Below are 23,955 nucleotides of genomic sequence, written 5' to 3'. Positions count from 1 at the left end.
TCATTGGCTTCTATGGTTGTTTCAGTTCTAAAAGTGAACTTGGGTCACAGACAATGATCAACTGGCTAGGAAATTGAATGAAAGACCACTAATGACACACATATAAAGCCTATGAAAATAAATAGAGAATTTGCATAAAATCGATTCCCTCCTACCTAATACACTAAAGCATGGGGTCGTTCAAGGGTTACTTGTCTCTATTTCAGTATAAAGCGTACATGGTTGATATGAATATTTATTCCTTAGTAGATAGTTGGATATACGCAATGTGTTTAAATAGACGAGAATTATATAATTTTTCTACCTTTAGAAAACCATAATCTGTTGTCTGTGATATATTTATACCCTAAACTAGAGGTGTGCGCGTGACACGAAATTGTCGTGACACGCGTGATTCACGTGGGAATAAAATCTGAAGTAACTCTCGTGAATGTGCGTGATTGGGACTAAAGCAAATATGTAGTGCGTGAGTAATAAAATCGGTTCGTGAATGTGCGTGAATAACGTTTCTGCAAAATCACGCTCACGAAAAAAATCAATATTTAATTCTTACTCGTATGTTAACTGAAATTGATTTAGCTGTCGAACTATATTTTATTTAGGGATTTTATTACCCTTGCTCATTATCGGTTGGAAAATGTCGTGAGTCTCGTGAATTTGTCGTAGGTCACGTGAATTGTCGTGAATCGTGCGTGAGTCTGTAAAAGTAGTTCGTGCGTGAGCGTGCGTGATTACTGTTTTTCATTTCGTGAATGTGCGTGAGTGGCTACGACACTTATCGTGCTTGAATAAATATTTGACTTCGTGAATGTGCTTGAGTGTGAGTGAAATTTCACTCACGCGCACACCTCTATCCTAAACTACATAGTGGTCAGGGTATAAAAAGTTTGATCTGCCAAAAATTGTGCCTACCAGAAATATTGATTTTAGACCCCATAAAATATATACCGATCGACTCAAAATCACCTCCTGAGTCGACGTAGCGCTTGGTGTCCGTCCATCTTCCTTGTATTTGTTGTTCACAGGATTCCGGTCGCAATTTTTAACCGATTTTGATGAAATTCGGTACAGCGAGTTTTTTGGGCACAAGGACGAAAGCTATTGAATTTGGAAGAAATCGGATCAAATTTAAATATAGCTCCCATATATATGTATCGCCGGATTTCGACAAATGGGGTCACGTTGTGCTTTTTTTCAAACGGATCATCACCAAATCTGGCAAAAAGTAATCTTTTTCACCGCCCTTCAAGTCTGCAAAATTTCATCCACATCGGTTAAGATTTAGATATAGCTCTCATATATATGTATCACCCGATTTTCCCCAATTTGGCCACAAAACCCTTGATTATCAACCGATCTTACTCAAAGTTGGTTAAATCTAATCTTCTATAGCACTAGCTATATGTCCAAAAATCATCGAAATCGGTTCAGATTTAGCTATAGCTCCCATATATATGTAAAGCCCGATTTTCCCAAATTTGGCCATAGAATCCTTATTTATTAACCGATCTTACTAAAAGTTGGCTAGATCCAGTCCTCTATAGTACTAACTATATGTGCAAAATTTCATCGAAATCGGTTCAGATGTAGATATAGCTCCCATATATGTATCGCCCGATTGTGAAAAATTTGCCCCTAATAACCTTATGTTTGACCATACACGCCTAATTTCTTAACTGGTCTTACTCAAATCTTGCACAAGATAACCTTTTGTGGTATTAATAAAACCCGCAAAGTATTATGCAAATTGGTTCAGATTTAGATATAGCTTCCATATATGCATCGCTTGATTTTCCCAAATTTGGCCATAGTACTCTTATTTATTATTTATTTTTATTTATTAACTCAAATTTCAAATTTTGATGTACTAGTCGATCGTATTTATACGTACTTGTAGCTCTCAACATACATAAGAATATTGCTTAATTTTTACAAATTTGGATTTATTACCCAATTAAAATGTGCCTACCAGAAATATTGATTTCATAAAATATATACCGATCGACTCAGAATCACCTCCTGAGTCGATCTAGCGCTTGGTGTCCGTCCGTCCGTCTGTCCATGTATTTGTTGTTCTCAGGATTCCGGTCGCAATTATTAACCGATTTGGATGAAATTTGGTACAGGGTGTTTTTTTGGGCACATGGACGAACGCTATTGAATTTGGAAGAAATCTGATAAAATTTAGATATAGCTCCCAATATATGTATCGCCCGATTTCGACAAACGGGGTCACGTTGCGCTTTTTTTCAAACGGATCACCATCAAATTTGGCAAAAGGCAATCTTTTTCACCGCCCTTTAAGTCTGCAAAATTTCATCTAAATCGGTTAAGATTTAGATATAGCTCACTTATATATGTATCGACCGATTTTCCTCAATTTGGCCACAAAACCCTTATTTATTAACCGATCTTACTCAAAGTTGGCTAAATGTAATCTTCTATAGCACTAACTATATGTCCAAAAATCATCGAAATCGGTTCAGATTTAGCTATAGCTCCCATATATATGTACCGCCCGATTTTTCTAAATTTGGCCATAAAACTCTTATTTATCAACCAATCTTACTCAAAGCTGGCTAAATATAATCTTCTATAGCACTATCTATATGTGGAAAATTCCATCGAAATCGGTTCAGATTTAGATATAGCTCCCATATATACGTATAGCACGATTTTCCCAAATTTGGCCATAGAACCCTTATTTATTAACCGATCTTACTTAAAGTTGGCTAGATCCAGTCCTCTATAGTACTAACTATATGTGCAAAATTTCATCGAAATCGGTTCAGATGTAGATATAGCTCCCATATATGTATCGCCCGATTGTGAAAAATTTGCCCCTAATAACCTTATGTTTGACCATACACGCCTAATTTCTTAACTGGTCTTACTCAAATCTTTCACAAGATAACCTTTTGTGATATTAATCAAACCCGCAAATTGGCTCAGATTTACATATAGCTTCCATATATATGCATCGCTCGATTTTCCCAAATTTGGCCATAATACTTTTATTTATTAACCAATGCTATTCAAATTTCAAATTATGATGTACTAGCCGACCATATTTATACGTACTTGTAGCTCTTACATAAGAATATTGCTCGATTTTTACAAATTTGGATTTATTACCCACACTAATTGAACGATTTTCTCTTTTTTTTTAATAATGGGCCCAATATTAGTGGCATACTAACTCCGTAGGTGCAATATCAACTACAGCCAATGTTGCTAGAACTAGGGGAAATTACCTATATGTTGGGTTTTTCTAATATTTAGCGTCTTGTTGTGACGTAGGGCCACAATGTAGGGACATTTTCACTCAACACAATTTGTTATAATTTTTACATTTTGGTGGCTCTAGAGGAAGAAATTAGATGCCGACAAGGCTTGATATTTAACAATGTGTGGTAACAACAGTTACCACTCGTGCCAAAAAAAATCTAACAAAATTTGAAGATTACCACAAATCTACCAAACAAATATTTCTATAGAAATTTTGTCAAAACTTTATTCCTGTAGAAAATTTTTTCAACACTTTATTTCTGTAGAAAATTGTGTCAAAATTGTATTTCTATAGGAATTTTTTCTCAAAATTTTATTTCTATCGGATTTATTATCAAAATTTATTTCTATAGAAAATTTTCTTAAAAAAAATTGTTTATAGAAACTTTTTCCAAAATGTTATTTCTATAAAGATTTAACAAAAAAAAAAATACTATTTTTGGTAGAATTCTACCAACTGTGGCAATCGTGGTGGTAATACAAATTTATTTTCTACGTTATATACGTTGCATTTTCATGTTTTAACCCTAGCTTAGGCACCAATGCTTTTCTACATTATCTGCCACTATTTACAAATGTAAATATTTTGTTTCCTTTGGTATTTTTAACTTCATAACCGCTTTTTTATGTTTGATATTCAAAAGTAAAAACCGTTTGCTATATGTGCTACCATGGTGAGAAAAAAAGGAAACGTCCTACAAGGCAAAAATGTGGGCAATGTAAAAATCCAGTCTGTGTGGAGCACACCTGGGTGCAAACCAAATGCTACATTTGCCCAAAATATATATATTTTAAGTTGTTATTTCCTCTTCTTTTATTGTATTATTTTGATATGAAATAGTTCAAAACAAATGAACTAAAAGTATCTTGAACCACAATATTTACATTTGTAAATAGTGGCAGATTTTGAAGAAAAATACAAAAAATGTATTGAAAAATTGAGATATTGTAAAAATATTGTTAAATTTGTACATATTATGAAAGAGCACGAAAAATTAGCCACTGAGTCAAAATTTCAATAAAATCGGATAAATATTGTCGAAATGGCAGGAGTGTCAAAAATGAAATATTTACATTTGTATATAGTGCCAAAGCTAAGGTCAGTAATGCTGGTGACATTTCTGGGGGTTTCAAAGCTTCTCAAAGTGGTTTCACTGGAATGTGGAACGCCGTTCGGACTCGGCTATAAAAAGGAAGTCCCTTGTCATTGAGCTTAACATGGAATCGGGCATCACTCAGTGATAAGAGAGATAAGTTCACCACTGTGGTATCACAATGGACTGAATAGTCTAAGTGAGCCTGATACATCAGGCTGCCACATAACCTAACCTAACCTAACCTAGGGTTAAGATAATAAAGTACTTTGTAATGCAAAAAAAAGGTAGTTTTGATCCCCAATTTGTTATATTTTCACTTAAAACGATCTCATTCCGTACTTTCTAAGGCTTGTCCAAAAGGACTGCATCGGATTGGGTTTCTCTAATTTGATGAATTTTACTCGACTTTCCACATTGGTGTTTGATGGGTCGATTACCTTTAAAACGTGTAATCAAAGCACACAATTTTCATTAGATTTTGAATGTAATTAAATATTTGAAATGACTCTATGCTGATGTAAATGCCATTTGATTTCATCTAAAATGTTAATTGCTGACATTCCGTGAACTGAATCTAAACCTGATGGCTTGGGGATGAAATCAATACATGGCTAAGCTAACGTAGACGACTTTTTTTAAGTTAACCCAAAACAAAGCGATGCTAATTTGCTGATTTCATTCAATTGAGGCGTTTTTCGGGTTTCTATTATTTTATTATTTTCTTTAACATGTGCTTGGAAATAGGTAAACAAAAACTACAAATATATGTTTTTTTTTTAAACGATAATTGAATATTTAAGTATTCAATTAGTAAATGAATGAAAGAAACGAGAAATTTACAGACAGAGGGATATCACTGTGTCATCTTAAAACAAAATTTAAACACGTTGTATTTACCATATAAGGTATACAAGGCCTAAAATTTGCCAAGCCGATTACTCCCCTGAAGGAATCAAATATAATAGTTTCCTTTGAAAACTCTTCGTGTTAGTAAGTTACTTAATATTTATATAATATCAGAGAGATTAGATCACAGATACTCTCACAAGAACATATCAATTTCAAATTTTACGTTTCCCGAAGATAGATTTAGAGATTCTACATATGGACACTACATCAGATTCTGGATTTATACGAAAATTTGTTGTTTGAGGAAACTTAAACATTGTAACGAGCCAATTGTTCTTACATATTGTTCTTTTTAATTTAATTTAATTTCCCCATTTCCCCTTCGTACCCCTGTATCCAGTTAATGGCTTTCCGCCATTTTACGTATACGCATTGCTATCATTACATGGGTAAAGTACGAAAGATACCGAAGGAAAGTTACCTCCACCACTCAACGTTAACAACTTATATGTTGAGAATTCCCATTTGATTACGGTCATTACCGGGTTTGTCGGACAATGGGATAAATCAACCGATGCTGGACGAGTAGTAAAGCGAGTGGTACCCGATTCATCTTAACGCGTTTCGTTCGCATCCCGACTATACATAACGCGATTTGCTCGCATCCTCCCTCTGTAGTTAACCACCACTCAACACCACCTTCTCCCATCCCCTTTTCCCAAAAGGCTATACTAGCATCCCCCTAGCGTGGTTCGTCCGCTTACGCGATTCGTTCGCTTACGCAGTTCCGCTGCTTACGCGGTTCGTCCGCTTACGCAGTTCTGCAGCTTACGCGGTTCGTCCGCTTACGCGATTCGTTCGCTTACGCAGTTAGGCTGCTTACGCGATTCGTCCGTCTTTTCGAGGCTCGACCGTCTTTTCGCGGCTCGTCCGTTTTTTTCGCGGTTCGTCCGCGTAAGAGCTCAACCCCGAATGAGCTAACCAAAAAAACACGTTTGCGCCATTTGATAATCTGATCAAGACTGAAATTTATTCATTATTGTAAAACTATATATACCTAACAATCAGAAATATGATTAAGCTAAAGTGGTGTCCTATCACCACTTATTTTTATGAAATAGGAATCTTAGTTCTTTGTTCCCTTTGTTGTAAATCTTTATTGACTGGAAACTTTAATACCATCGATCATGTAATCAATTGTGAAATATGACTATTGCAGTATGCAACATGAGTCATCACTATATTCTATTAATGGAAAGGTAGTTTGTGCTGGGTTATAACACTACTGTCCCCTTCTCGTTACAGAAACCGACGCGACACCATCACGAACACCAGCCGGCCGGATACCATCACTACTCTGTACCCGAACTCCATCGGCCCGACATCATCGACATACCCGTTTCCCGAACACCAGTTGGCCCGACGCCATCGCTACACCCTACAAGAGCACCGTCGGCCAACACCATCAACATCGCACCGTTTCACCATCGTGACGAGTCAACTCCGCACTGTTTCAACATCACACCGTCTCTGCCTCGCCACCCGTCAGCATCGCACCAGTCCTCACCACCGTCCAGCCCAGCACCGCACCCAACTCACCACAATCCAAACTTCAACAGTCGTCGCCGCCCCCTTCAGCCCATTCCTCTCAACCACATTTGTATTGTAAATAAAGGGTGATTTGTTAAGAGCTTGATAACTTTTTTTTAAAAAAAAAACGCATAAAATTTGCAAAATCTCATCGGTTCTTTATTTGAAACGTTAGATTGGTCCATGACATTTACTTTTTGAAGATAATTTCATTTAAATGTTGACCGCGGCTGCGTCTTAGGTGGTCCATTCGGAAAGTCCAATTTTGGGCAACTTTTTCGAGCATTTCGGCCGGAATAGCCCGAATTTCTTCGGAAATGTTGTCTTCCAAAGCTGGAATAGTTGCTGGCTTATTTCTGTAGACTTTAGACTTGACGTAGCCCCACAAAAAATAGTCTAAAGGCGTCAAATCGCATGATCTTGGTGGCCAACTTACCGGTCCATTTCTTGAGATGAATTGTTCTCCGAAGTTTTCCCTCAAAATGGCCATAGAATCGCGAGCTGTGTGGCATGTAGCGCCATCTTGTTGAAACCACATGTCAACCAAGTTCAGTTCTTCCATTTTTGGCAACAAAAAGTTTGTTAGCATCGAACGATAGCGATCGCCATTCACCGTAACGTTGCGTCCAACAGCATCTTTGAAAAAATACGGTCCAATGATTCCACCAGCGTACAAACCACACCAAACAGTGCATTTTTCGGGATGCATGGGCAGTTCTTGAACGGCTTCTGGTTGCTCTTCACTCCAAATGCGGCAATTTTGCTTATTTACGTAGCCATTCAACCAGAAATGAGCCTCATCGCTGAACAAAATTTGTCGATAAACACATTTCGAACCGAACACTGATTTTGGTAATAAAATTCAATGATTTGCAAGCGTTGCTCGTTAGTAAGTCTATTCATGATGAAATGTCAAAGCATACTGAGCATCTTTCTCTTTGACACCATGTCTGAAATCCCACGTGATCTATCAAATACTAATGCATGAAAATCCTAACCTCAAAAGAATCACCCTTTATAACAAAAATTTTAAATAAAAACTCGCAAAGAATTAAAGTAGTGTGTTATTATTTAAGGTTTGTGGATCCGTAAAAGGTTATCTTGGACGGTCACTGGCCTACCTCAGCCCACTAATAAAATCACGTTAAAACATCTTGCGTAAGCGTACAAGAGAATGATGAAATAACCTCTTGATTTGAAATTTAAATACAATAGATTTTACCTATATTACTGAAATGAGCACGAGTTGTAAAATCGGGATAATTTGCTTCTGGTTTCATCTAATTTTCATGATCAGTGAGCTTGCTATCTTCTCTAGAAGTTAAATCGGCATATAGTTCTAACATACCTCCAGATATCCAATTTTAAATAAAGCAGAAAAAATTTGATGTGTTTAGAACCCCAAGAAGTAAAATAGGTAGATCGCTCTGTATAGGGATTTTACCACATCATGGATCGATAAACACTAAATTCTACACAGGTCTAACCTAAAATACTTCTACACTGGAAGAAAAAAGGCGGTATGTGGCCATTACCGTTTGGTATTAATAAATATTATTAATTAAATTAATAAACGTTACCTTTTAATTTTGATACCACTGTATATCAAACCATTTACATCCGGTATTACTATGGTATTAACTATCGCATGGGTTCGATTCCTGCTTCGACCGAACACCAAAAAGTTTTTCAGTAATGCTGGTGACATTCCTGAGGGTTTCAAAGCTTCTCTAAGTGGTTTCACTGCAATGTGGAACGCCCTTCGGACTCGGCTATAAAAAGGAGGTCCCTTGTCATTGAGCTTAACATGAAATCGGGCAGCACTCAGTGATAAGAGATAAGTTCACCAATGTGGTATCACAATGGACTGAATAGTCTAAGTGATCCTGATACATCGGGCTGCCACCTAACCTAACTATCGCATTGCCGAAACGTATGATATGTAGCCGTTGCGACCAATTAGAATTGGTCACCTTTGTAGTTCAATTTTTTCATGTGGCTTGTAAATAACAATATTTTGGGATAAGATGACAACCGAAAAAATTAATTCTGCGAATATAGCAAAGTAAAGGTAAGTATAATATTTTTTTAAAATTTCTAAAGTGTTTTAATGCGAACCTTCTTTAATTAGATGCGCAATTGGCATACAAAAACCATGCAGTGCCTGAAGAGCGACATGGAGCTGAATTGGGAGAAAAACTTTGCATGGAGAAATGACTAGGTGTTTGTATGTACAGTATGTCAAGAAAGTGTTTTGACAATAGGATAAAAATTATGTTTTGTTCCAAAATTAAATATAATGAAATTTAAAAAAAAAAAAAAACTTTTTATTCAATTATTTATTTATTATTATATTTTATTTTATTATTTATTATTTATTTTATTCTATTATTTCTGGAATTTGAAATATTTGGCTATGTCAAAAGACTTTCTTGACATACTGTATGTTATGTATTAAATGAATTAAAGAAACAAAGACATTTTACGTGTGTTTTATTAAACTAAATATGTATTACCATAATTAATACCGAGTTGGTACACAGAAAAAAAATGTGTCTCGTAAATTTAAGAAGATTTTTACAATAATTTATTACGAGAATTTTCCAGAATTTTAGTTCATTTTTCGTATCTTCAACGAAAATTAACTACTCGAAAGGAAATTTTACAAATTTTAAGTAGCAATCGTTTAGTTCATGGCCTACAAAATACGATGGAAATTTCCTTAAAAAATTTCTTAACTGGTAGTTAAAAATTCGTTTGTAATGCTATAAAACTACTTGTGAAATGTAAAGTATTTTCTAAATAATAAGTGCAATTTACTATAAGATTTTTTTTGTATGAGAAAATATTTTTTTACGAAAAATGAACTTGAAAGTTGATAGCAATTTCTTACTGACAATTCCTATAGTTCATAATTGTTGGTAAAAAATTACCCAATGAAATATTTTTAGTTCACATGTAATTAAATTTATAGACATTTTCGTCAAAAATGGTAGATAACATTTCATGAACATTTTGCAAATTTTAAGTTAAACGTTTCATCGTTCATAAACTGGTGTGCCTTTACGAATATTATTCTTAGAGTAAATTGTCCGCAGATGCGATGAACTAATGCATAGTACAGAGATCTTTATTGGCATAGTGGAATGTGATTAATGTAAATATGATGTTACTTGAGTTTTGTTGTGTATACATGAGCGTGGGGTTGTTTTTATTTTTGTTCATTTAGTGGTTTGTGTGTGTGTGTTTCTTATTCGCGGATGGTTTATTTGGCTGGATGAGGTGTTGTTTTCAATAAAGGCACATGTGTTTTTGTTGTTGTAGGAATGTTTTGGCTTTGCTTGGTTTTGTTTGGCATGCTTCAGTTGTATAGTTGGCGTTGGCGTGGGCTGTTGCATCTTTTAAGTAGGTATGCAAAAAGGGAATATAAAGGCATGGAATATTTTGGATTTTTGGAGACATATATTGGTGTTTGTTTATTAAACCTTCTAAATGAAAGTTATTAATATTTTATCGGTAGTTTAGAAAAAAGTTATTAAGAATATTTATGAAAATATGTTGAAATTGAAAGTGTATTGAAATTTTTATTATTCTATGTAAAAACTTAATATTCAATTCCAGATGAATTTGGAACATTTTTGTTATATCTCAGCGTATAGTTTATTCATAGATTGGTAAGTATTTGTTTTAATATGACTTTCTTTTAAAAAGAATATTTTGTATGTATATTATTATTTGTTAATTAATTTTTTTTGGAAACCAGTTTAATGTTTTTCTTTGTTGTAAAACCAATATTTAATTTCAGAGCAACTTCAGATGGATTCGAACAAATTTAAAAAAAAGAGAATTGGTAAGTTTTCTTTTAAAAATTGCCTTTATTTTCGACTAGAATATTTACGTTTTTATGACCTTTTTATCATCAAAATTACAGGTTTTAATACTTTTTTAGTATTTCTTTTATAAATTTTTTTGGAAACCAATGTAATATTTTTAATGTAGAAACAAATATTTAATTTTAGATTAACCCCTTAAAAATTTGGACAAATTTTTAGTACTCCTTTGCCTGTAATTTAATAGTGAATTGGTAAGGATTCTTTAACTTTCTTTTAACCCTGGACAGTCATCCTTATTTTTTGTACATTAACGTCATCCTTCGTCATTTTGCTACGGCTGATTTCAAGACGCTATAATTTTCATCGTGAGCGAAAAAGTGAACCAAACTTGAATTTATTTTCTTATTCAATTTGGTTTTAAGTAGTATAAAACGAAAATTCATAAAACGGTCCAATTAGTATAACTTAAATTTACCATTTCCCAATAGACTAAAATGCAATTACGTGTCGTCATTTTGACGAATGATGACTGTCTAGGGATATCAAGAATATTTGGTTTTTTATGCATATTATTATTTTTTCATTAGATTTTTTGAAAACCTATTTAATAATTTTATTTAATGTAAAAAATAAATATTTAATTTCAGAGTAACCCAAATAAATTTGGACAACTTTTTATATTTCCCTCAGCGTACAATTTAATAGAGAATTGGTAAGTTTTATATTAAAACGTTGGCTTTCTTTCAACTAGAATATTTACTTTATTATATCTTTCACGTCGATAACAACACAGTTTTATGAGTTTATTTAGAATACTTCATTATTTCTCTAATTGTTTCAGGTACAAATTTTATGAGATACGTTTTCCAAAGAAAAGTTGAATTCCTTACACCATTTGATAAAATGCCCCAAATATGGTAAGTTACAAGCTAAAATGAAGAATTAAAAATTATTCATTACATGGTGTTAATTTTTAACAATTTTCATTAATTTTTCCATTTTTTCCAGCAAGATTTGTGAAAAAATTACCTACGATGAATAAAAAAGGATAAGTCAAAATGTCCAAACAGCGAGTTCAAATGAACTACTCTCTGTTCCACGTGGTCATAATTTTTATTCACAAAAAACATTGTATTAAGAACTTTCATCATAAGTTTTTATAATAAAGTACTTTTGCTTAAAGAAAGTTTAATTTTAATGTATGAAAATTTTCATAACAGTAAAACGGTTTGTTGTTCCTTTAATTATTTAATTTCTGTGTACTGTGGAAGGATTGATTTAAAAATGGTTTAGTCATCGACATTTTAAAGAGCCTGTTAACCAATTTTTATTATCGGGTTTCCCACAAAATAAGCAAGTAAACCAAAATAAAACTGACTTTTTAACTTGGTAGGGGTATATAAATCTTATGGTGTTGTAAAAATGAACTAAACTACAATGTTATAGATGAACTAAAATTTAAGAAAATTATAAACTAGACAAGTTGAAAAAAATCTTAAGGGCTAAATCATGGTCAATATTACTACAGTTTAGTTCATTTTGTAATGGGAAAGGGTTCACTGTTTTTTCAGTGTATTAAACCCAATACCGTTTAGGTCTTATTTGGTAATTCCGCACTGTTTATGCATCAATACCTTTATGGTATAAATAGTAATACCGCTTAGGTATTATTTTCAATACCATATACATAGGTACTTTCATAATACCGAATGGTACTTTCATGCTTTGCGTAACGGCTGTACCATTCGGTATTGATATTGTACCATACGGGGTTGGCTAAAAAAACTGTGGCAACTCTAAGCGAACAAACGTCTTTTTTATTCAGTGCGTATTAGCGGAGAAAAAATATAATAATTTCGTGGTGTAAACAAAGTTAAACAAACGAGAGATACTGTTATTGTTATCAGCTGAGTTTTCTCTGATCGCTGTATATGAAAAATGCCGTCCAATGTGAGAAAAAGCATTAATACTCAAAAAAACATTATCGTATGTTTACAATGCCAAACAACAGTGTTGGATAGTGATGGAGCGATAGAATGTGATTATTGCAAAAAAACTCTCCACTTGCAATGTACAAAGCTGAACAAAGTGGAAGTAGAAAAGTTCTTGGACGATGAATCTCTTGCTTTTAAGTGTCATGTGTGTGAGCCTACAACTGACAATAAACATGAATTTAAAATGATGTTCAAAGAAATGAGAGAACTGAAAGAGACGATGAAGTTTATGTCATCTCAATATGATGACATTTTAAAAGGTGTGAGAAAGAATACTCAAGATATAAAAAACTTACAAAGAGAAAACCGAAACTTGAGAGAAAGTAATAAACAACTAACATCAACTGTTGCATTTTTAAGTGAAGCTAGAGTGGAGAATAATTGTATAATAAATGGTATTCAAACAGACAATAATGCTAAACCAATTGATGTTGTTATGGATATTATAAAAAAGTCAGGAGCAGAAATATCAGAAGATAAAATCGATAAGGCGTATTTTCTTAAACAAAGAAACAACCAATCATCTGTTGTGGTCAAATTCGTAAACAACCGAAGCAAGGTGACATTCATGAAAGAGAAAAAGAAATTGAGTGAATTAGATGATACGAAAAAGGTCTATGTCAACGATTTTCTATCCAAAGAAACACTAAACGTTTTTAAGTATGCGAAATCGTTGAAATCTGTTGGATTTAAATTTATCTATACAAGCGGTGGTAGAGTTTTTGCTAAGAAAAATGAAGATTCGAGACAAATGAGAATACGGTCGTTGGAGGACGTGGATGAAATCTTGAAAAAGTATGCTGGTGGTATAACCAAAACTAATGTCCGTCGTTCTGGTGTTTATGATATTGATGACGAGGATGATGATGATAATGATGTAGATCAAGATGGCCATTAAAATATTGTATTATTATATATATTTTTTTTTTTAATTTTATATGTTTATTGGTAATATTTACTCAATAACTAATGATCTCTAATTACTTTAAAAATGTAAATTCATATAATACTTTTATTTGTAATAATAATCAGATAAATTTTCATATATTATCTATTAATGTTAGAAGTATTTCTTCGATAAACAAATTTAATAAATTTAAAAATGAAATAAGTCAACTTATTAATCTGCCTGATGTTATTGCTATTCAGGAAACCTGGATCAGTAGACAATATGTAAATCTATACAAAATTGATGGCTACAAAGCTGTACACTGTGTGCGAATGGATGGTTTCGGTGGGACAACAATTTTCGTCAAATCAACTTTAAAACACAATACTGTTATAAATAAAAGCGAAAATAATTTGGATATTGTTGCGATTGAATTACCTGAGATCAAATTAAATAATTTGAAAATTACGATACTATCAATATATAGATCACAACGATGTGTTGTCAGTAATTTTATTGCACAGTTGGAGTTGGCCTTGAAGGAATTTCGATCTAGTAATATTTTGGTTGTTGGTGATGTTAATGTTGACTTGTTGGTACCTAATCGGTCACTAAATTTGTTGGAAAATCTGATGTACGATTATAACTTGCACTCTTGTCATGAAAATATAACTAGACCATCCAGTGGAACATGTATAGATTGGGTTTTCAGCAACAACCCTTCGAAATTTTTGGTTTGCAGTGTTGAAAACACACTCTCTGACCATAATTTTGTTTTTTGTGATGTGACATTACATTCGGATAAGAATGAGTATCTTACGGAATATCAAGAGAAAATAAATTATACGAAATTTGGTCAACTTATAGATCCTACTTTATCCTCATTACTCAATCGGACTCCTTCTCCTGATTTATGTCAAAAACTTGTCCAGTTACTATCAACTGCTGCAAGTCGCAGTACCGAAACATCCACGAAGCGAATAAATATGAGAATGAAAATGGCCCCCTAGATTAATGAAGCGTTATATAACTTGATATGTCTTAAGCAAAATTTATTAAAAAAGAGAAGAAGAAAAAGAACTAATTATAGTTTGAATGAGCAACTGAAAAGAATAAGCAAAATAATCAAGTTATGTAATAAAAAACTGATGAATGATTACTACCAGCAAAATTTTGGATTTTGTGGAACAGATGCAAGACGAACATGGCGGTTTTTAAATAATGAGTTGGGGAGACAGAAAACTCAAACGTTGGAACTTTTTAATGAAAATGGAAGATCAATTAGTGATGATGTAGAGAAAGCAATAACCTTAAATGAATATTTTGTTAAATCGATTCTTGATCTAAAAAATGGCATTCAACATTACCAATATGATGACATAAATATGTTTGGTACACTAGTACAGCAGTTTACTTCATGGGACTTAGTTGAGATTTGTGGATCGGATATAATAAATGTTATCGAAGCTCTAAACATGAACAAAAGTTCCGGTTATGACAACATAACAGTGAGAATGATTTGTATGAGAAAGGAATTGGTTGGTGAAATATTGGCAAAAATCTTCAATGAAATGATAGAAAATAGGAAATATCCTGACGTGCTGAAAATTCATAAAATTATTCCTATACCTAAAGTTCCAGGTTCGAGACGAGTTACAGATTTTCGGCCTGTAGCAGTGTTGCCAATTATCGACAAAATTTTTGAAAAAATCATATGTAATCAGTTTTCTCAGTTTCTAAATGAGAATAATATTTTATATGAAAATCAGTTTAGGTTCACTAAAGGTTGTGGAACGGATGCAGCTTTGGTGTATGTTATAGAATATATTTGTGCTGGACTAGACTCTGGATATAAAGGAGTCGCTGGAGTATTTTTCGACTATTCAAAGGCTTTCGACTTAGTGCAGCACGACATATTGCTAGAAAAGCTACGTTACATTGGAGTATCTGGCCGTACAGTGGAGCTTCTAAAAGATTATTTGAGTAATCGATTTCAATATGTACAAGTAGGCGAATCCAAGAGCAATAAATTGCCAGTAAATTATGGTGTTCCGCAAGGAAGTGTACTAGGACCACTACTCTTCAAGATATATATAAATGATTTAAAAAATATAAACTTTAATGGGAAGTTAGTAATGTTTGCTGATGACTTGTGTCTGTTTTACAAATACAAACATGAAACAGTATTGCAGACGGAGATACAATACGACGCATCAATATTGTCGGAGTATGCTCGATTAAATAAACTTATTTTGAACTCATCAAAAACTAAGTTCATTAGGTTTACCACAAATGTAAGAGAAACTGGAGAGATGACTGTTCCAATTAATGGAGAAACTATTCAAGAGTCTAAGACGGTCAAATATTTAGGAGTGAATTTGTGTAGCAATCTTCTTTGGGATGAACACATAAAAAGTGTAAAGGCAAAAGTATCATCAGCCACTGGAATTTTGCATAAGTTTAGAAATATTTTAACTACTGATACAAAACTGATGATATATCACTCACTTATCCATTCCCACTTGACATATTTACCTATAATTTATGCACATCGTTCAACGAGAACTTTAAAGGAGCTACAGTCCGCCCAGAACAAAGCCTTAAAAGTTGTCTACAATTTGCCACTGCGTTATCCAACAACACTTTTATATAAAAATCATGCTAAAAATATATTGCCAATTCGTGGTTTATATAAGCAGCAGTTATTGTTATATATGTTCAAATCTGTACATAGATTAAACACAAGATCGTTACAATTTGATCAAAATTTTACCAGAACAGGGAGAGTAACTAGACAATCCAGTAATTTGAATGTAGCACGTTGTCGGATAGATTTAACCAAGCAAAGAATATCATTTGCCGGTCCTACTGAATACAATAACTTGCCAGGCAGATTAAAAAACATTTGTATTATATCTTCATTTAAAAATAAACTAAAGTCATATTTATTAGATAATTTGACAATGCTTTTGTAATCCAAATATTATGTAAATTATATAGAATTTCTTTTTATGGAATCGTTAAATATTAGTTAAAGTTGCCATGGTTTGGTCTCTTTAAAGCCTTAAGGCGCTGAGACCTCAAAATGTACATATTGTAAATTTAAAATATGAAATAAAATGAATCCAAAAAAAAAAAAAAAAAAAAAAACTATCAATAACGAACGGTATCGATTTGAGCCCGTATGGTAATAATTTTTCTATGGGTGTAGATTTTCAATTTGAGCCCAATAGGATATAATTTTCGGTGTCTAGAAGCAAAAGAAGTAAAATTTGCAGATCGGTCTATATGGCGGCTATCTCAAAGCATCGACCTAAGGATTAGAGTAAATTTTTGTGCTCGAGCCCCCCCGCACAAATCGAAATGAAATTTTGTTTACATTTCTGCCATAGCCACTATGCAGAAAATTATTTTTCTTATACTAAAACCAATCACTTTCTCAATGACAACCATTATCATAAGTTCTGGTCCACCAATAATTTCACTGTCGAAAGTTTATTTGTTGTACGAAATCATTGAAGAAAATTGAGAAAATACAAAGAAAAATATCGTTGATGAAAGCAAATAATAATAGCGAAAATTTTCAATGTAGGAAATGCAATTTCAAACTAACAAAGACAAACTATTTCCATTGAAGGCGAACAATTGAGTAGAACAAACAAACTGACTGGCTGACTGACTGACTGAATGACTTTCATTGCAATAAGTGTCTGAGGCACAAATGATAATGAAAATAAAACTCAACCTCGAACTTAACAATTCAATTTGAAATGGAAAAGATAATGAAACTGCAATGTAATTTAAGAAATCGGAAACTTTAAAAGAACAATCACAAATACTATTCGCCTTCAAGTTTACTTAATTATCTTTTGTTCAGATGTACATCAGATGCATCAGATTTATGAATAATTATTTGCAAAAAGGGAGATTGCGAATTTACAATAGTAAACAGGGTGGTTGATATGTATGCAATAAAGTAAAGCGGTATATTCTATCAGTTTTGTTTCGATTATATTGCTCACCAGCGAAAAAATTGGGGTTTGTCCGAATTGACTACGAGTGTTGTCTTTTGTACTTCGGAATTGGGAAACTTTAGTGTTGCAATCTGCCAACTGATAGATCTCTAGCGTAAAGCTTGATACTTCTGAGGTTATACGTACTCAGAACGTTTTGACACATGAGCGCTGTTTCTATTGTATACAGCACCTTTAAGACTCATCTCGTCTAAAAATGGAATTGGATCGTGCATTATTAATTATTTTGCGATTATGCTCCGTTCAGACGAATTTCGTGAAGGCCGTCCAAAATAAGTTGTATTTCGGAAACCATTATTGTTGTGCGCCAACTTATATTGTAAGATCTAGAGCTTGAGACAACCTTTTGCATTAGAATCAGCATACAATCAATATTGTAACATTCATAAAAAAAAAAAAACATTTTTTCGCATTGGATCCTATACAATATGTCATTCGCTCCTAAAATACGATCACGGTGCTTCGAAACATGTGGCCCCAAAGTATAAAGGGTGATATGGTCAAAATTTGGTCAATATAAACTTGATGTATTTCTTTCAATTTTGCATTTAAAAAACCTGAACACCCATCATTTTGAAGGTGTGTGTGTGTGTGTAGAATGTTGCTCCTATTTTGATTTTGGAATTCACTCTTCAGTTGTCAAAATGCCGTCCAAGCAAGAAGAGCAGTGTATCAAAATTTTGCTCGCGCATCGCGAAAATCCGAGCTACTCGCACGCAAAGCTGGCAAAATCGCTAAAAGTTGCCAAATCAACTGTTACAAATGTAATTAAAGTGTTTGGGGAACGTTTGTCGACAGCCAGGAAGTCTGGATCTGACACGACAAAGAGAGTTGCCGGTAGTTTCAAGCGAAACCCTAACCTCTCTCTCCGAGATGCCGCAAATAAGCTGGGTGTATCGTCTACCACCGTGCATCGAGCCAAAAAACGAGCCGGACTATCGACTTACAAGAAGGTAGTGACTCCAAATCGCGATGATAAACAAAATACGACGGCCAAAGCGCGATCCCGGAGCCTGTACACGACGATGCTGACGAAGTTTGACTGCGTGGTAATGGACGACGAAACCTACGTCAAAGCCGACTACAAGCAGCTTCCGGGACAGGAGTTTTATATGGCAAAAGGAAGGGGAAAGGTAGCAGATATTTTCAAGCACATAAAACTGTCAAAGTTCGCAAAGAAATATCTGGTTTGGCAAGCCATCTGTACCTGTGGCTTGAAAAGCAGAATTTTCATAGCTTCCGGGACTGTCAACCAAGAAATTTTGCGTGAACGAGTGTTTGAATAAACGTCTGCTGCCTTTCCTGAAGAAACACGGTTGTTCCGTACTGTTTTGGCCGGATTTGATATCTTGCCATTACGGTAAAAAGGCCATGGAGTGGTACGCTGCCAACAACGTGCAGGTGGTTCCCAAGGACAAGAACCCTCCCAACACGCCAGAGCTCCGCCCAATTCAGAAATACTGGGCTATTGTCAAGCGAAACCTAAAGAAGACCAAAAAAAACTGCTAAGGACGAGCAGCAGTTCAAGGCAAACTGGCTTCCTGCGGCGAAGAAGGTGGACAAGGTGGCTGTACAAAATCTGATGGCAGGTGTCAAGCGTGAGGCCCGGCAATTCGGATTTGGAAAATCGAAAGCCTAACTGAATATTTTACCTGAATTTTATACTAATTGAACTTGAAAAAGAAATTTAATTTGATTTTTTAAATAAACGATTTCACCGATTTACACGCGTTTTCCCTTGACCAAATTTTGACCGTATCACCCTTTATAATATTTGATTCATGGTGGTGGGTATTTAAGATTCGGCCCGGCCTGTATAACTTTTTTTATTAAATATATGCTCTTTAATAAGCTTGTGAAAACTGGCCCGTGTCGGTTCATATTTATATACAGCCTGTGGTATCATGGAGGATAAAATTTCATCCTAACCGCTTCAAATTTTGCTCATGGAAATTTGGATCATTATTATTTATAAACTCCTACAAAAAAACCGATCAAGAACTAAAATGGCTTCTATAGTTATTTACTCTGCCTTTTTTGTTTAACATAGAACATATGGATTAACTTACAAATTAGAATACAATGTAAAGAAGTTTTAATATACCTAGCCATCGGCAACTGTTACCACAACACAAGAGATTCGATAGTACATGCCAATCTTTTTTTATAACTTTGTGCACAATCCATGGTGGATGGTAACTTTCGGACGTATATTTTTATACCCTCCATCATAGGATGGGGGTATATTAACTTTGTCATTCCGTTTGTAACACATCGAAATATTGCTCTACGACCCCATAAAGTATATATATTCTGGGTCGAGGTGAAATTCTGAGTCGATCTGAGCATGTCCGTCCGTCCGTCCGTCCGTCCGTCCGTCTGTTGAAATCACGCTAACTTCCGAACGAAACAAGCTATCGACTTGAAACTTGGCACAAGTAGTTGTTATCGATGTAGGTCGGATGGTATTGAAAATGGGCCATATCGGTCCACTTTTACGTATAGCCCCCATATAAAGGGACCCTCAGATTTGGCTTGTGGAGCTTCTAACAGAAGCATGCGGAGCCTAAAAGAGAAGCAAATTTCATCCGATCCGGCTGAAATTTGGTACATGGTGTTGGTATATGGCCTCTAACAACCGTACAAAAATTGGTTCACATCGGTCCATAATTATATATAGCCCCCATATAAACCGATCCCCAGATTTGGCTTGCGGAGCCTCAAAGAGAAAAAAATTTCATCCGATCCGGCTGAAATTTGGTACATGATGTTGGTATATGGTCTCTAACAACCATGCAAAAATTGGTCCATATCGGTCCATAATTATATATAGCCCCCATATAAACCGATCCCCAGATTTGGCTTGCGGAGCCTCAAAGAGAAGCAAATTTCATCCGATCCGGCTGAAATTTGGTACATGATGTTGGTATATGGTCTTCAACAACCATGCAAAAATTGGTCCATATCGGTCCATAATTATATTTAGCGCCCATATAAACCGATCCCCAGATTTGGATTGCGGAGCCTCAAAGAGAAGCAAATTTCATCCGATCCGCCTGAAATTTGGTACATGATATTGGTATATGGTCTCTAACAACCATGCAAAAATTGGTCCACATCGGTTCATAATTATGTATAGCCCCCATATAAACCGATCCCCAGATTTGGCTTGCGAAGTCTCCAAGAGAAGCAAATTTCATCCAATCCGGTTGTAATTTGGAACATGGTGTTAGTATATGATCTTTAACAACCGTGCCAGAAGTGGTCCATATCGGTCCATAATTATATATAGCCCCCATATAAAATGTTCTCCAGATTTGACCTCCGGAGCCTCTTGGAGGAGCAAAATTCATCCGATCCGGTTCAAATTAGGAACGTGGTGTTAGTATATGATCTCTAACAACCATACCAAAATTGGTCCAATCACACAAAAATTGGTCCATATCGGTTCATAATCATGGTTGCCACTAGAGCCAAAAATAATCTATCAAAATTTTATTTCTATAGAAAATTTTGTCAAAATTTTATTTCTAGATAAAATTTTGTTAAATTTTTATTAAAATTTTCATCATTGTCAAAATTTTATTTCTATAGAAAATTTTGTTCAAATTTTATTCGGTTCATAATCATGGTTGCCACTCGAGCCAAAAATAATCTACCAAGATTTTATTTCTATAGAAAATTATGTCAAAAGTTTATTTCTATAGTAAATTTTGTTAAAATTTTATTTCCGTAGAAATTTTTGTCAAAATTTTCTTTCTATAGCAAATTTTGTCAAAATTTTTATTTCTATAGAAAATTTTGTGAAAATGTTATTTCTATAGAAAATTTTGTTAAAATTTTATTTCTGTAGAAAATTTTGTCAAAATTTTATGTCTACTTTGTCAAACTGAATTATAACGTATTGGATCGATCTTTTTTGATTTAATATATACCACGTATGGACTTACATACAATTTAGAAGATGGTGTTAGGAGGTTTTAAGATACCTTGCCATCGGCATGCGTTACCGCAACTTAAGTAATTCGATTCTGGATGGCAGTGTTTCGAAGAAGTTTCTACGCAATCCATGATGGAGGGTACATAAGCTTCGGCCTGGCCGAACTTACGGCCGTATATACTTGTTTGATTTTTTATGCTTCAGCTTGAATAAAATTTCCATCAATCCAATGAGATTAAAAAATAGTTTTTTTTTTAACCTCCACATCGACGAAGTGACAAAAAAAAAAAAACAACATTCCATTCACTTTAAAATTGGATTCATTATTGCGTCTACATAGTTATGTGTTTTTATGGGCAATAGAAGTTCCAACAAATAACATATTATTGCATCTGTAGATTCACAAAACTTTGTCATTATTAGTATGAGGATGAAAACATGAATACCCTTGGTGATTCTTGTGAAATAAATAAATTTTCAAAATTTAATAAGACCGACCAAGCAATGAAGACAAATTTGCAATTTTAATACAAACAGGCGAAACAAATACATTGTGGAATTGGAGTCTGAGAAATTTGTTCTCCTCCTAGTCCGGCCAAATCTAATCCTGGAAAACACTACATAATTTGCTAAATAAAAGAAATATTTGAATTAACATTTTTGAGTATTTTTAAGTTTATCTTCTCTCGTCTCTAAAAGGGAGGTTCATTGAGGTAAACGTGGAATCGGATCGAAATCATTTGTAAGAAGAGAAGTTACTTGTCACTTGTATCAGAGTGGACTGAATAGACTGAGTCTGAAAAAGGCTACTGTCACTACACGGATGAAAAAAAAATCTATCTAAGCTTTGATATAATTGAACTCTTTTGGCTCGCATTTGGTCATCCTTGTCTTTGGAAATAAGCAATATTTTACCAATTAAAACATTTTGTCTTTATTCGTGTTAAAAGTTGTTATAATATTCACATTATTTTTTTTTTTAGATTTTTCTTTAGTTAAGTTAGTTTAGTGTCATTTTTAGTACTTGTAATCATTTAGGCCCGGTGGGGCTTCTGGATTATAAATAAATAAATGAAATGAAAAATGAAAAAGACTGTTTTTCATATGTTTGGCTATAAACATTATATGTTTGGAACACAAATTTTTAAACACAATATTTTTGAGTGCAAGCATATAATGTTCATAAACTAGCATAACATGTTTGGGACATATATGTTATATGTTAGAACATATTATGTTTGGGACATAAAATGTTTGTAAATATAATATGCTTGGATGCAAACATATATTAATTTAGAAATAGCCTATAGACATATATGTGTTTAGTAGCTTGGAGCGCTATTTAACAGGGAGCGATATTGAATTAAGTTGGTGGTGGTTGCTTGTTATTACAAAATTAACATTTTATTTTTCCTTGTGCAATTGATCAGCTACTTCTTTGATCCTTACAAACTGTGTGGTCCGCTGTTCGAATCCCCGTCCGGCAAAAGGTAAAATTAAAATAAAAAAAACAAGTATATACGGCCGTAAGTTCGGCTAGGCCGAATCTTATGTACCCTCCACCATGGATTGCGTAGGAACTTCTACTAAAGGCTGTCATCCACAATCGAATTACTTGGGTTGCGATAACACTTGCCGATGGCAAGGTATCGTAAAATTTCTTAACACTGTCTTCTAAATTGTAAGTTAGCCCATACGGGGTATATATTAAACAAAACAAAAAAAGGCCGATTAAATATTTATATAATATAGTTTGACAAAATTTTCTATAGAAATGAAAACTTGACAACATTTTCTATAGAAATAAAATTTTCTATAGAAATAAACCCAGCAAAAACTAGGTAACCACATCTCATTACAATTGACATTACCAGGAGTAAAGCTGTCATTACACGTTGCATTACATTGCGGCGAGTTATAATGACTAACTTGTAATGACAAAAATAAATACTTCTCGGTAATTTTCGAATTGTTATTCTCAAATTTTTAGGCAGTTGTAGTTAATATAATTATTCACATAATCGAGCACTTACATAAAAAATCAAAAAGAATATGTAATGTAACGGTAATTCTGAAGATTTTTCCGTTAGGAATTTTTTATCACAAATATTTCATAATAATTGTGTTTAATGACATTATCATATTATGCTTTAAATAAATGCTTTCTTATACCTCATTCACATTACACTTCCAAAATGCGTTTAAACTAAATTTCAAATGTCATTTGCCTTATAAAAAAGAGACTTAAAATCCACTTTTAGTAGATTTCGAACCTTATGTGAATTGGCTATTGGATATATTGTATCGTAATTCACGAATCCAACTACCTTAAACAACCTACATTTATTTCTATTTTAAGTGTGAAATTAATTTGAGTGTAATCTTATTTAGATTATTTATTAGAATTTTTGTTTATTTATACAGTATTCGTTTCTATTCAA

General features: G+C 33.7%; 1 long non-coding RNA gene across 1 annotated transcript; it reads left to right on the top strand.

Annotated features, from left to right (window-relative positions):
- The first annotated feature begins 267 nt into the window (after positions 1 to 267).
- Positions 268 to 6,925, top strand: LOC142230158 (uncharacterized). Its single transcript, XR_012720592.1, has 2 exons — positions 268 to 466; positions 6,540 to 6,925. It is a non-coding gene; the product is annotated as an uncharacterized LOC142230158 (long non-coding RNA).
- The last annotated feature ends 17,030 nt before the right edge of the window (positions 6,926 to 23,955 follow it).

The sequence above is a fragment of the Haematobia irritans genome, chromosome 3 (assembly GCF_050003625.1).
Source record: "Haematobia irritans isolate KBUSLIRL chromosome 3, ASM5000362v1, whole genome shotgun sequence".
Lineage (NCBI taxonomy): Eukaryota > Metazoa > Arthropoda > Insecta > Diptera > Muscidae > Haematobia > Haematobia irritans.
The sequence above is the reverse complement of the archived record's forward strand: the minus strand, read 5'-3'. Positions and strand labels throughout refer to the sequence as shown.